Source organism: Amblyomma maculatum, chromosome 3, assembly GCF_055883805.1.
Source record: "Amblyomma maculatum isolate TAMU_Amacu chromosome 3, ASM5588380v1, whole genome shotgun sequence".
NCBI classification, from domain to species: Eukaryota; Metazoa; Arthropoda; class Arachnida; order Ixodida; family Ixodidae; genus Amblyomma; species Amblyomma maculatum.
Window position 1 is genome coordinate 113965308 of NC_139346.1, and position 13642 is coordinate 113978949.

The 13642-nt window shown below is 44.7% G+C and overlaps 1 protein-coding gene across 1 annotated transcript in view; it reads right to left on the bottom strand.

Annotated features, from left to right (window-relative positions):
• LOC146195739 (organic anion transporter 3-like) overlaps positions 1 to 8069 on the bottom strand; it is a 39437-nt gene extending 31368 nt beyond the window's left edge. The window contains exon 1 of the mRNA XM_084596269.1: positions 8008 to 8069. The gene's annotated coding sequence lies outside the window, so the exon portion shown is untranslated. The remainder of the gene's footprint in view (positions 1 to 8007) is intronic.
• Between the last annotated feature and the right edge of the window lie 5573 nt (positions 8070 to 13642).

Below are 13642 nucleotides of genomic sequence, written 5' to 3' on the forward strand. Positions count from 1 at the left end.
TTTCATAGCGCACTGGGCTTCTTCGTCTTTGCGGCCCTTGACAACATCCCCTACACAGCAGATGCCCACCCACCCACCTTGCGGGAGTGGCAGAGCTCAAAGCGCGCAACGTGGCATGGTTCGGTTTTATTCAAAGCGAACTCGCCGTGAGGTGTATGATTTTGTACGTCACGTTACTGATTCGGCTACACCACAAACGCTAAACCGGAACGAAGGAAGTATGCCCGCCGTCTACAGCCGCAGTTTACGTCCCGTCATGAAGGATACATAATAACGAACCTTCATTTCCTTTTTCCTTCGCTGTGAATAAAGCCCCTTAGCGAAGGCGAATCGTCATGTTATATTTAACAACTGATGGGCACTCAATATTTTCCGCCTCGTACCTACCCGACCAGACAGGTTACCATCAGACTCTGGATTTTATCGCATTTACCTGGTAACTCGAACACCAGCATTCAAAGGGCATCTTGAATTCAACCTGGCCTGTAAAGCAAAGAACGTGATGCCTCGCTCTTTACGCCTCAACAAGCTTATATAAAAGAGCTTTGGATTCAACATCGTGGTAAAGCCGAATGCCTTCTCCGGCAAGCAAGAATCGTGGAATACTGAGGAAGGATCCGCTCTCTCGAAAACGAGGCTTTCCTCACCCTACCGCCGACTTGAATGCGAGTGCCCGACTTTTGCAAGCATACTGCTGCACGCCAGTTTCCTGGGTGGACTACGCTCGCGGTAAGATAAAGCGGTGCACAGTAGGCTTCAGATGAATCTACCCCACTGGCCGCCATTTGAAACTGACCCTGGCAACGTTTAATGCTAGAACCCTAGCTAGTGAAGCAAGTTTAGCAGTGCTGTTAGAACTAGAGGGCATGAAATGGGATGTCATAGGGCTTAGTGAGGTTAGGAGGCCAAATGAAGCATATACTGTAATGAAGGATGGGCATGTACTGTGTTATCGAGGTTTACCAGAGAGGCGACAACTAGGAGTCGGTTTCCTTGTCAATAAGCATATAGCGGGTAATATAGATCATTTCTATAGTATTAAGGGTTGCAGGCATCGCAATTAGGCTTAATAAGCGGTATAAACTGAAGGTTGTACAGGCCTATGCACCTACAGGTAGTTATGATGACCAGGCAGTTGAAAGCTTCTATGAAGATGTAGAATCGGCAATGTGAAAAGTAAAGACGCAGTATACTGTACTATTGGGCGACTTCAATGCCAAGGTAGGGAAAAAACAGGCAGGAGACAAGGCATTAGGTGACTATGGCATTGGTTCTAGAAATAGCAGGGTGGAGTTACTAGTTGAGTTTGCAGAGCGCTATCACATACGAATCATGAATACCTTCTTCAGCAAACGGAAGAACCGAAAATGGACATGGAAAAGTCCTAACGGAGAGACTAAAAATGAAATCGACTTCATAATGCGTTCAACCCCCGTTATTATGCAAGATGTAGAGGTAATCGGGAAAATGCGATGCAGTGACCACAGAATGGTGAGGTCCCGAATTAGCCTAAATCTGAAGAAGGAACGCAATAGATTAGTAAGAAAGAAACCCATCAACGAATTAGCGGTGAGGGGGAGGGCAGAAGAGTTCAGGATCTCGCTACAGAATAGGTATTCAGCTCTAACTGAGGATGGCGACATTACCCTAGAGGCAAGGAACAATAATTTCAGAGATAGCATTACTGAGTGCGCGATAGAAGTAGGTGGTAGGATAGTTAGAGAGGATGCCGGTAAGCTGTCTAAGGAGACGAAAGATTTGATTAAGAAACACCAGAGTATGAAAGCTTCCAATCCAACAGACCAGATCGAATTGGCCGAGATATCAAAGCTAATCAATAAGCGCAAGGTGGCCGATATAAGGCAGTACAACATGGAGAAAATTGAGCATGCTGTAAAGAACGGGGGAAGCCTTAAAGCGGTAAAGAAGAAATTGTGCATAGGCAAAAACCAGATGTATGTGATAAGGGACAAGGCGGGCAACGTCATCACTAATATGGAAAAGGTAGTCAAAGTAGCCGAGGAGTTCTATACAGGTCTCTACAGTAGCCAAAGTAATCAGGACCGTAATGGGATTGGCGGTAGGGAAAAACAGTCAGACGTCCCACCAGTGACGAAGGACGAGGTCAAGAAAGCACTAGAAACTATGAAAAGGGGGAAACCAGCTGGAGAGGATCAGATAACTACAGATTTGCTGAAGGACGGGGGGGATATCGTGCTAGAAAAACTAGCCACCCTGTATACGCAGTGCCTGGTGTCATCGACGGTACCTGTTAAAAATTACAGACCAATCAGCTTACTGTCTGTTACGCATAAGGTATTTACTAAGGTAATCGCTAATAGAATCAGGACAACCTTAGACTGCAATCAAGCAAAGGATCAAGCAGGGTTTCGGAAACGGTACTCTACTATCGATCATATCCATACCATCAATCAGGTGATAGAAAAATGCTCGGAATATAACCAGTCTTTATACATAGCATTCATTGATTACGAAAAAGCATTTGACTCAGTTGAAACCACGGCGGTGATGCAGGCATTGCGAAATCAGGGGGTAGACGAGCCGTACGTGAAAGTGCTGGAAGATATATATAGTGGCTGCACAGCGACCATAGTTCTGCATAAAGAAAGTAAAAAAAATTCCCATAAAGAAAGGTGTTAGGCAAGGAGACACAATCTCTCCAGTGCTATTCACAGCTTGTTTAGAGGAGCGTGCAAGCGCAGGCACTGAAAATATGCCTTGGACTGCCCAGATGCACCTCTAACAAAGGCACAATTGAAGAGGCACACGCTCGCCCAATGTCCATATACTTGTCCCACGAACCACTTCGTGTATATTTACGAGCACTTACAAGACACCGTTTTCACCCACTCAGCAAGATTCTGGATGAGAGGCCGGACTGCAGTTTTACAAGTGCACTCCGCTGCCATCAGTCGCAAGTACCGACAGGATATGCCCTCCCATACCGTCCCACCCAACCACCATGGACGATGGATAAACCTTTGGTGCACCTTCGTGTTCCCGGAATATTAAAGAAATCAATGGTACCAATTAGTGGACTCAAACAACTTACTCTGGCACACATCTGGTCAGAATATCCCAGTTATATTCACGTATACACCGATGGATCTGTGTCAGCACAGGCATCCGCTGCAGCTGTGGTCATACCAGCTCAGAAAACGACTCTGCATTTCCTTTTGGGACATACCTCTACATCAACCGCTGCCGAACTTGTAGCCATTCGAGAATCTATTCGCTATATATGTGGGGAACCACCTCAAAAATGGTGTATATTCACGGACTCGAAGACTGCATTACAAATTTTGGAAAACTTCTTACGCCACACTGCCTATCAGTCCCTGGCACTAAACATTATGGAGCTCATCACATCTGCTCAGCTGCAAGGCCACATGATAATGTTTCAATGGATTCCTGCCCACTGCGGCCTCCATGGGAATGAGCAGGCCGATGTTGAAGCGAAAAGCGCACACATCAATGGCCTCCAAACAGCTGTGCCTTTTTCAAGGGCGGATACGACGTGTCTTCTAAAGAGTTATATGAATATTGCTACAGCAACTTACTGGGCTCAACCAGACGCCCGACACATCCGTCTGAGAAGGCTCGATCGAACATTTAAATTTATTGTTCCGCGTGATATTCCGCGTCATCAGACATGCTTGATACATCGACTTCGTTTAAACGTGGCTTTCACGCGCAAGTACCTACATTTAATTGGACAGATGGACTCACCGGAATGTTCAACTTGTGGCATCCCAGAGACTGTGGACCATGTATTATTGGTGTGCCCAGAGTATGCGAACGAAAGAAATGTGCTAGCTGCTTCCTTGAAGCGTTTAGACAAGAGGCCTCTGTCGGAGGAACTGCTGCTGGGCGCTTGGCAGGACAAGGGGAAGGGCGTCCAGGCAGTGCGCGCTCTTTGCCGTTATTTGAGTGCCAGCGGACTTGATTCACGTTTGTAAAACAAGCTGCTGTGTCTGTATATATATTTCATATACCTTCTCCCACATCGTCACCCATCATGACCTTCTTTCTTCTCTCCTTCACCTTCCCCAGTGCAGAGTAGCAGGCCAGATTTGAATTATTCGGGCCAACCTCTCTGCCTTTTCCTTTCAATAAATCCATCTATCTATCTATTGTTTAGAGGAAGTATTCAGAGACTTGGAATGGAAGCAGTTAGGGATAAGGGTAGATGGAGAATACCTCAGTAATCTGCGATTTGCTGATGATATTGCCTTGGTAAGCAACTCGGGGGATGAACTGCAAATAATGATTGATGACCTAGAGAGGAAAAGTAGAAAGATAGGCTTGAAAATCAATATGCAGAAGACTAAGGTAATGTTCAACAGCCTCAGGAAGGAACAGTAGTTTGCATTAGGTAGCGAAATACTGGAAGTAGTGGACGAATATGTCTACTTAGGACAGGTAGTAACCGCAGATCCGGACCATGAAAAGGAAATAACAAGAAGAATAAGATTGGGATGGAGCGCATTTGGCAAGCACTCGCAGATTATGACTAGCAGCTTACCGGTATCGCTCAAGAGGAAAGTATACAACAGTTGCATCTTGCCTGTACTCACATATGGGGCTGAAACCTGGAGGCTAACCAAGAGAGTTCTACTTAGGTTGAGGACAACCCAGAGGGCTATGGAACGAAAAATGGTAGGGGTAACATTAGAGATAGAAAGCGTGCAGAGTGGGTGGTCAGAGAAAAATCCTCAAGTTACCGACATTCTAGTTGAAATTAAGAAGAAGAAATGGACATGGCCAGGACATGTAGTGCGAAGAGAGGATAACCGATGGTCCCTGAGGGTAACAAACTGGATTCCAAGGGAAGGAAAGCGTAGCAGGGGGCAGCAGAAAGTTAGGTGGGCGGATGAGATTAAGAAGTTCGCAGGGCTCAAGTGGATGCAGCTAGCACAGAACCGGGTTAAGTTTAGAAATATGGGAGAGTCATTCGCCCTGCAGTGGGTATAATCAGGCTGATGATGATGATGATGAACCCACTGTGTGTTGCCTTCAGCGCCTGCTATCCGCAATACTGTGAAACTAACTCCTTTCGGCGCACAAACTATCTGACGCCGAGGTCTTCTTATGAGCTTGGGCCCTAACTACATTTTAAGTCCAGAGCCGGCTGCGAAGAAGACAGTGTTCGCCATGGAAAATGCCGCCGAATGTGTGTATCCGCCTGGACGCGACGAGGTACACACTCGGATCGTCAGCGTGTGGTCCAAAATGCACCTGCACCACAGGGTGGATCCTCTTGCTGCCCGAGGTGTGTAAGGCCCTCAAGAGACTGCGTGACAACCAAACCATCGTAATACTCTCCGCGGACAAGAGAAACGCCCCGGTTGTCTGGGACAAAGATGAGTATTAAAATAAGATGCGAATAATGCTCGACGAAGTGGAAACGTACGTACGTGTGAATCGCGATCCCACTAGGAAGCAACAAAACGACCTACAGAAAGTACTGGCCGACGTATTCTAGTATATCCTTCAACAGCAGAAATTCCTTTACTTCCACCTTCTCTTCAACAATGGCTCCGCGTCCGTTTTGTACGGACTACCCAATATTCAAAAAGCACCCGTCCGATGTGCCCCATTGTCCACTTCATCCGCTCGCCTCTATACAAGCTGTCTAAACTACCTGCATCGGAATACTTCCCCATTGGTCAGAAAAAGTGAAACGCACGTGAAGAACCCATACGAATTCGTTGAAAAAGCTCGGGATACGGTTCTCGAAGAAGGTAAATTTCTTGTGTCTCTTGACATGAAATCGCTTTCCACAAAAGTGCTAATTGGCCTGGTTTCAAGCTTTTCTCAGATGCGCTCGAAACAGAGGCAAGATTACATAAAAGAACGTCAATCGAAGTTCCAGACCTTACCAGGTTTTTGCGGATTTATCTGGCCAATATGTACTTCACGTTCTAGAAGAACATCTTCAAGTATAGTACTATATGGGATGGTAATGACAGCCTCAATTGCAGTGACCGCAGCGAACTTAACGGCGGAGTCATCAGAGTCTCGCGCCTTCTTCAGCCTCGCATCACTCCAATGATCTTCCTTCACTACGTGGATGACTGCGCTGCGAGCATTCCTGAACAGCATAGAATCGGTCACACAATTCACGAAAGAGGTAGAAACGTACAGCCATTTGCCTTTCCTTGACACATTAAGAAACTACGAAGGCGGTGGAGTATCATTCCAATATCTTCAGGAAGGAAACGCACACCGACAGGTATCAGTTTGCCTTCATCAATTCAACTTCAATTTAGGGAACGCAACTTGTCACTAAAGGTTGGTGGTTGCTACTCTTGTACGCCGTGCAGAAGAGGTCTGCTCGACTCCGAAGGCCAGGCGGCTTAACCTGCTACCGCATGCCATGACCTGTTGCCCTAGGGCTATTCCAGTTTGTTTATTCAGTCCGTCGAAAATTGCTTAGCTCAAGGAGTACAGCCACCCCAGCGTCAAGAGAAAAAGACGGTCATGATACTACATGTACCCGGCATAAGCGAAAGGACATCTCGTATATTCCGTTCCTACCAAGTCGACGTCGCGCATGTTCTTTCATGTTCACGCGATCGTGAATGTGAAAGGAAAGTTAGAAAAATACAAGTTTCCCGGGTTAGTCTACAGTATCACTTACGCTGGATGTGAGCATGTATACATCACTGAAACGGGACATATTCAGAAAATTTAGCAAATGCAAAAACCCTATCTCAGCAAGAAGCAAGTGACAACAAACGCGTTAGCCCAACGTGCCGTTTCGACGGGCCATGACATTTTGATGGCACGAGGATAATCGCAAAAGCAAAAAGACAAGTCTTCACTTGGAATCTCTTCACATTCAATTACTTCACACGCGCTAAACCGGAACGAAGAAAATCTACCTCCCATCTACATCCGCTGTTTACATCTCATCATGAAGAACACATAATGAACCTTCATTTCGTTTTTCTTTCATTATGAGAAATGCTCCCGTAGCGGAGTCGGAACGTTGTGTTAATTTTAACGACTGGTCAACGCTGAACATTATTCGCCCTGAACCTACCCAACAGACGGGTTTCCGTCAAACCCTCGATTTCAAACTGAGGTAAAGTTTCCATTAGTGTACTTCTCTTGACAGTGATGATCGCGCTACCCAGATAAAGACATGTCCACTTTCGGCTTGCAAAATGAGGCTCCCGCCCAACACCTCCATTATTCAGGCATAATAAAACATTTATTTTCGTAAACACATTTATTGCCTAAAAGTTTGGTGAGCAGAAGCTCTGGTCTGAATACCTAAAAAGAATTGATTTTGGAATAGCAAGCTAGAGCAATAATCGATGGAGACTTCTGCTTCATGCGCACTTGAGGTATCTTGGGCACCCAAGCAGTCCACAATGTAAGACTGCAGCGGGAGGCTCACACAGCACAGTCCTGAATATGCTCTGCCTTAGGAGAGTAACACCACTTACATTGCCCGAATGGGTATAACAGTCGCACAGCATTCACACTGTAATAAGCTAAAACCCAAAGAGATATGACAAAAAGCTCGAGCAGGAATACGCTGACATAACTGATCTAAGCACGCTCCGCTGGCCTTTGCCTTCTTCAAGGACATGAAGCCTGCTTCTGTTTTATCTCTGCCATCCCACCCTCTTTCTACAAACCCCTTTCAGCACATGGTATTCAAGGCTAGTACTGGTTAAAAGGCCAACCTTCCTTACTCTTCCGCCCTCAAATATGATTTTAAATAATTACAGTAATGTAGAATTGTCCTCATTCCGGTGGCACTAAAATTGAAACAGCCAGTCCCATTCAGCAACATGCGATACACAGTTACAAAATGCTTAAAATATCACTGGAGTACAATCACCACTATGTGAGCAAATTTTACATCAAGCATAACTATAAAAATAAATGAAACTGGCCTTAAAACATCGCCTATAAGAAACCATCTGTTGCCGAGGATAGAAAAATTATTTTCAGCGAGTACATACATACCGTATGGTTATAAACGCACAGTGGTACAGGTACTAGGCCACTCACACAAATACACGCGCACCACAAACAGAACAGTGGTAAAAAAGGCTCTCAAATTTTTTCTCCTTCAGCATTCCCTGCAGGGTCATTAAAAATGCTCATCTGAATTAGCAGGCAGCTCTACTAACTACAGCCGAATGATGTTAGAATTCACCATTAGCCAAAGGAAAATGAATGCAATGAGCGTGCTATTACGTAAAGTGATCAAATAGAAATGAAGTGCATTTACTCAAGCTTACTTAATACACAATCTACATGAATGATATTCTCTGCTCCAGTCTTAAGCAGAACGCAACTGTCGTCAAGATGACTGCATACGTGTAAAAAGAATGTGATGGGATAACAGAGCTAATATACGCATATAAATTGGTTTACCTCATGTAAAAAAAAAATGAAGCCTCTTTACTGGTGAACTACTTCCAAATATGAAAATTTCTGCTAGAATCGCCCATCCTGCTCAATCTCTAACCTGGAAGCTATTGCCAAGATGCCTGCACAAATGCAAAAGGACTACGAGGTGATAACAGAAAACTTATTAATGTACATAGCCTGCCTTCTTAATGTAAACCAAAATGAAGGCCTAATCCTGCAATCGTCCAATATATGTTTCAGCCTTAAATGCATGACTTGTGCACAGGACCACCCTACAACCCTATGGCCTTGCAGCACAACCTTGTTGGACACCTATCCTTCTCCTTGGAACCTGGAAGTCTTAAACCAACAAAATTAATCAATGCAAAAGTCAAAATGAACACCACCATACTAGACTGACAAGCACTTTGCTGAACGTGAAAGATTGAGCAGCTTGAATGGACTTCAATAAAAGGATGTTATAGAAGAAGCAGGGCAGACAATAGGACCACCTATGACTACCTTTAATCCTTGGCTGTTCCCACCTGTCAATGTGCCAACATTGCGCTCCGTCTCTCTCACACGCTCCCACTTCCAATCCTAGTCTTCCTTCTGCTTGCTGATTTCAGGGCGAATCTGCAACACGCTCCGCGCCCAGAGGTGAGTGTAGCTCGCAGACCACCAACACTGCAGAACAAGATGTTGCATTGACCAGTCCACAGGCATATACTAGAAAGCAGTCGGGCAACACAGGTAGCCAGGTGTCCACTATTACTAACCACAAACAAACTGCCATCTGCTCATAACTGGAACATGTATCAGGATCTTTCTTTTCTGACACCCTGTTTAACTGGCTCGCACAACTCTACAGGATGTAATATTTTTGTTATTATATTTTCATTTTATAGTCAGCAATTTTTTACATATTCATTTTTAGTCTGCTATACTTAAGGTGAAAAAAGCCAGGTCACCTTTTTAATAAATTCCTATTATACATAACAAAAAACAACCTTGGAAAAGCAAATCGGACTTTTCTTGTACTTCATCCGTTGCAGTGCTTCACACGCAACTTTGGGGGGTGCTGAACCATCTGAAGTAAATTAATAGTCTAAATTTTTTTACACTCACTTAAGTTCTGGGCAGCAGTAATAAGTGATTTCATCTTAGCAGTTGCTGAATTGCACTTTAATTAGCTCTGTGTATGCTGGCTTTTCACTTTTTTAATTTAGAAAGTAAAAGCCCCGAAGAAAATTTAAAGCATATTTCATAATTGATTACGTACAAAGGCTAAGTTTAATTTTGTCCAATCATTTTCTAATAACTAGTACAGGGTAGAATGAGCTTACTAGTGATGAAATCTTACACCGATCTTAGGATTCATTTGCAAGAAGTTAAGTTTTCCTATAAAACTACTTTTCTATTCTATGGCGACATATTTCAAATTTGGTTCAAAACCAATTTTTCAGTCACTGACTGTAATACTATTGTATGTGTTTCAAATAATAATTCCTCTGTTTACTGCCAAAGAGAAGTTTCCCAATCAGCACGCCGTCAGTCGACCGCCACTGGTCCAATATTTTAATATACTGGTACAAATACCAGTATATTCAGTACCAAATAACAGTATGAAATGGTTTATCGTTATTATTAAAAAATAATGGCGCAATATTGGCGTTTGATTGGGGCACACACCGAGCCAAGGTATAATCCAATTAATTTGCTTGGCTTTCCCACCGAAACCATTATTGGCATATTAGTTTGTTAATTGGCATTCGACGGCACTGAATGACCACGCAATATCTTCCCCCCAAGTTCACTCACTGGTTGTTATATCCCGGCCCTCCAGCCACTTACTTACTGCACATCGAATACTTTGCATCCAAACTTATTTACTAGATATTCACAACTGGCATCCAGTCAGATTTATCAGACACCTAATATTTCCCACTCATGCTTACCTACTGGTTTTGCATTATTCGCATGCAGCCAGAGTAATTGGCAATCCTGCATATTAGAGTGCAGAATATTTCAATAATCAGTACCACGGTTAGTTGCTTTTTTGTGCTATGGAGAATAAGCAACTATAATGCCATCAACCGCCTATAACGGAGGCTAGAGTTTGCTTTAGTGCGGATATTTTGCATGCAGTCCTTTATTTAAATACAGGATGCGGATAATATCGATCCACAGAAAATAATACAGCTGAAAGTACATTGCATGGTGAATTAGTAGGTGTGCATGGGGTACAGGGGGTGGAAAAAATTTATACAGAACTGTTTCAGACTTCGGTGCTCCTCCTGTTTTTGTGTCCCTTGGCAAGGTGTTCTCAGTGCCCAGTTTACAGGAAGGCACTGAGTTCATGGCAGCTTCTTTTACGATCGGTTGTAGGGGCACCAGCAGCCCTTACAGATATGGGCTTGAGAAGCATGCACAACCATGTTTTTCTTTCCGCAGATAGCACCTGCAAATAAAAGCAACATTATTAAATCCTATTAAGGCAGAAAACGTTTGGAAATGCAAAATAAAGCATAAAAATGCAAAATATAGCATCACCTATTGCCACTCAGCCAATACACCTGCCTGGTTTGCTCAGGCTGAAATAAGCTGCTTGGCCAAATTACCTTCATTACATTGGTTGCGACATCTGGCATTGCACGGCCTTCTATGTGAATGAGTTGGCTCTGGAAGCATAAAACAATTTGCAGTGAATGGAATTTTGAATGAAGTATAAGGAGTGCTCTCTGTAAATCATATTTGCTCTTATTTACACTTTAAACAGTAGACAAAGCTTGCCCCCTTCTACTTGTAGTGCCTTTATGATCGAGCACCTGTAGAAGAAAGACGTCTTCATAACTGCATGCTTAAAATCAATAGCTTTCCTTTGAATAGTTTTAGTTCAGTTAGATTGCCGCAAAAACTACAGTGAAACTGCACAGGAAAAAGCAGACGCCAAAAATGGCAGTCGCACTCCGACTGCCTTTAGACCGCGATTACTAAAATTGGTGTATATCGCATCAATATTTCTATCAGAACGTTTTAAAAGTTCTCAAAGATGCAGCCACAACAACGTCCAGCCCAGATGGCTTTGGGTGTGCATTCAAATACAGTCCAATTGAACAACGAAATCTGAAGCCAGCATACACGTTTGTGTTGGTAAAAATTTGGGCATGGTAAAGTAAGAATTACGATAGATAGCTCTATATTAGGTATACATTTGTCAACATTTTTATCCATAGAGTTCGTGCGGACGGCATAGACGCTATTGCACGTAAAATATTAGGTGTCATGTTTCAGGAAAGTTCCTTTTCTGTGCGCGATATAACAATATATATAAGTCCAATTTCAACGGGAAGTTATTTATTATTTCCGCAAATAATCAAGCTTAGCCTTAAAATTACGTGCGTCGGCAGATCTTTTAGGACGTATTTAGTTTTCTCCATTTGATTATAAACTGCACCCGTTGGCTATTTTATGGTACTTCTACCACTAGAGATTAGCGCAGAACGAAGATCGAATACGAGAATAAACAATCTTAGGAGGAAGCAGAGGATTCAACAAAACAAGCGTAGCACACACAGAAACAAGGACAATGCAGCGTTGTCTCTGTGTCTGTGGGCGCCTCTTCTGTTTTGTTGCCTGCTCTGCTGCCTTCTACCAAGATGTGTGACCAACTAGCTCAACGTTCAACTCTATTAATAAGCTATCGTTTAGATCACTCCAATAGCGCATTCATAACGGCAAATTACAATAATAAGTATTCGCCTCGCAACTAAACATGATGTTCAAGAAAGCTGAACTTAGCTCCGAGTATTGAATATATTGTTACTTAGCGGTATTCGCTGGTCGTGCTGAGAATGATGAATTGCGACCGACGCTCAGAAGAAGACGACGCTCAGGGTGGTAAAATCGGTGCTGTCATCAACGTTAGTTGTGCGGACAGCTTTCGGACTGTGGATCTTCCCCGTAAAATCTCTTGGTGGAGGTGAATCGATTCGATCCCCTGTGACAGGCTGGATCTCCGTAGCGACCGCCACGTCGGCACCACCACAATGACTACAGACGCCACTCCCTCTACGGCTACCGCACTTGCTGTCGTCATGGTCCACCCCCCTGACCCCAGAACCTTCTGCAGGACCGACGACGTTGATGTCGACTACCGGCGGGCCCGCTACGAACGCGTCAGCAAGCTGAACAGGTGGGATCCCACACTTATGCTCTCAAATGTCAGCTCTTACTTGACTGGGACTGCGCAGGTGTGGTTTGAAATCCATGAAGATGGCCAGATATCTTGGGATATCTGCAAGCAGAAGCTCCACGACCTGTTTGGAAAGCCTATTAGCCGTCACTTCGCTGTCAAGAAAGCGCTCGTCTCTTCCCAAACATCTACAGAGTCCTATCTCACATCCAGGATGTCCTATCTCTGAACCGCAAAGTCGACCAAGCCATGCCTGAAGAGGATAAAGTCGGCCACATAGTAAAAGGTATTGCCGACGATGCCTTCAACCTCCTGTTGTGCAGGGATTGTTCCACCGTGGACTCTATGCTGCAGGTGTGCCTACGTTTCGAGCAAGCGAAACAGGGGCGCATATCTCACCGTTTCGGCCGGCTGCTGAACACGGCTGCTACCTCCTCCTGTGACGGTCTTCCGACGCCTCTACCACCTGCTCACCACAGTACTTTGGCCCGCATCGTCCGCCAAGAGCTTGAGGCAACGACTCCTGCAGCCTCACTATCACATACGCCCGACTACACCCTGGCTACTATATTATTCATTCAGGCTGTTGTCCGCCATGAGGTTGCGAATATGGGCCTCCCTTCTGCCAGCGTCGTGGACACCGTGAATTCCGGACCTGCCCCTCCAGTAATTACTGCTGCCTCATCCAACGCCGGTTTTTCGCCCCAATATTGGTACAGCAATCCGAATGAATGGCGTACCCATGAAAATCGCCCCATCTGCTTTACTTGTTCATGCGTTGGCCACATTTCCCTTCACTGCCGTAGTCGTTGGTACACGCCATCTTGTCAGTTCACCTACGGCGATCGCAGCGGAGCCTATGCCCCTCGCTAGTCCTCTTCTTGCCTAGACCAGACCCGTGTTGACCCAGTGTATCACTGTCCGTGCTGCCAACCATTCACCATTCCCGCAAACCCAATGCTCGCGTTCTCCTCTTCCTCGCCGCAGTTCGTCACCCTGCTGTTCCGGCCACTTACCGGAAAACTAGCCAATGCAGCTCCCGGAGGTGGC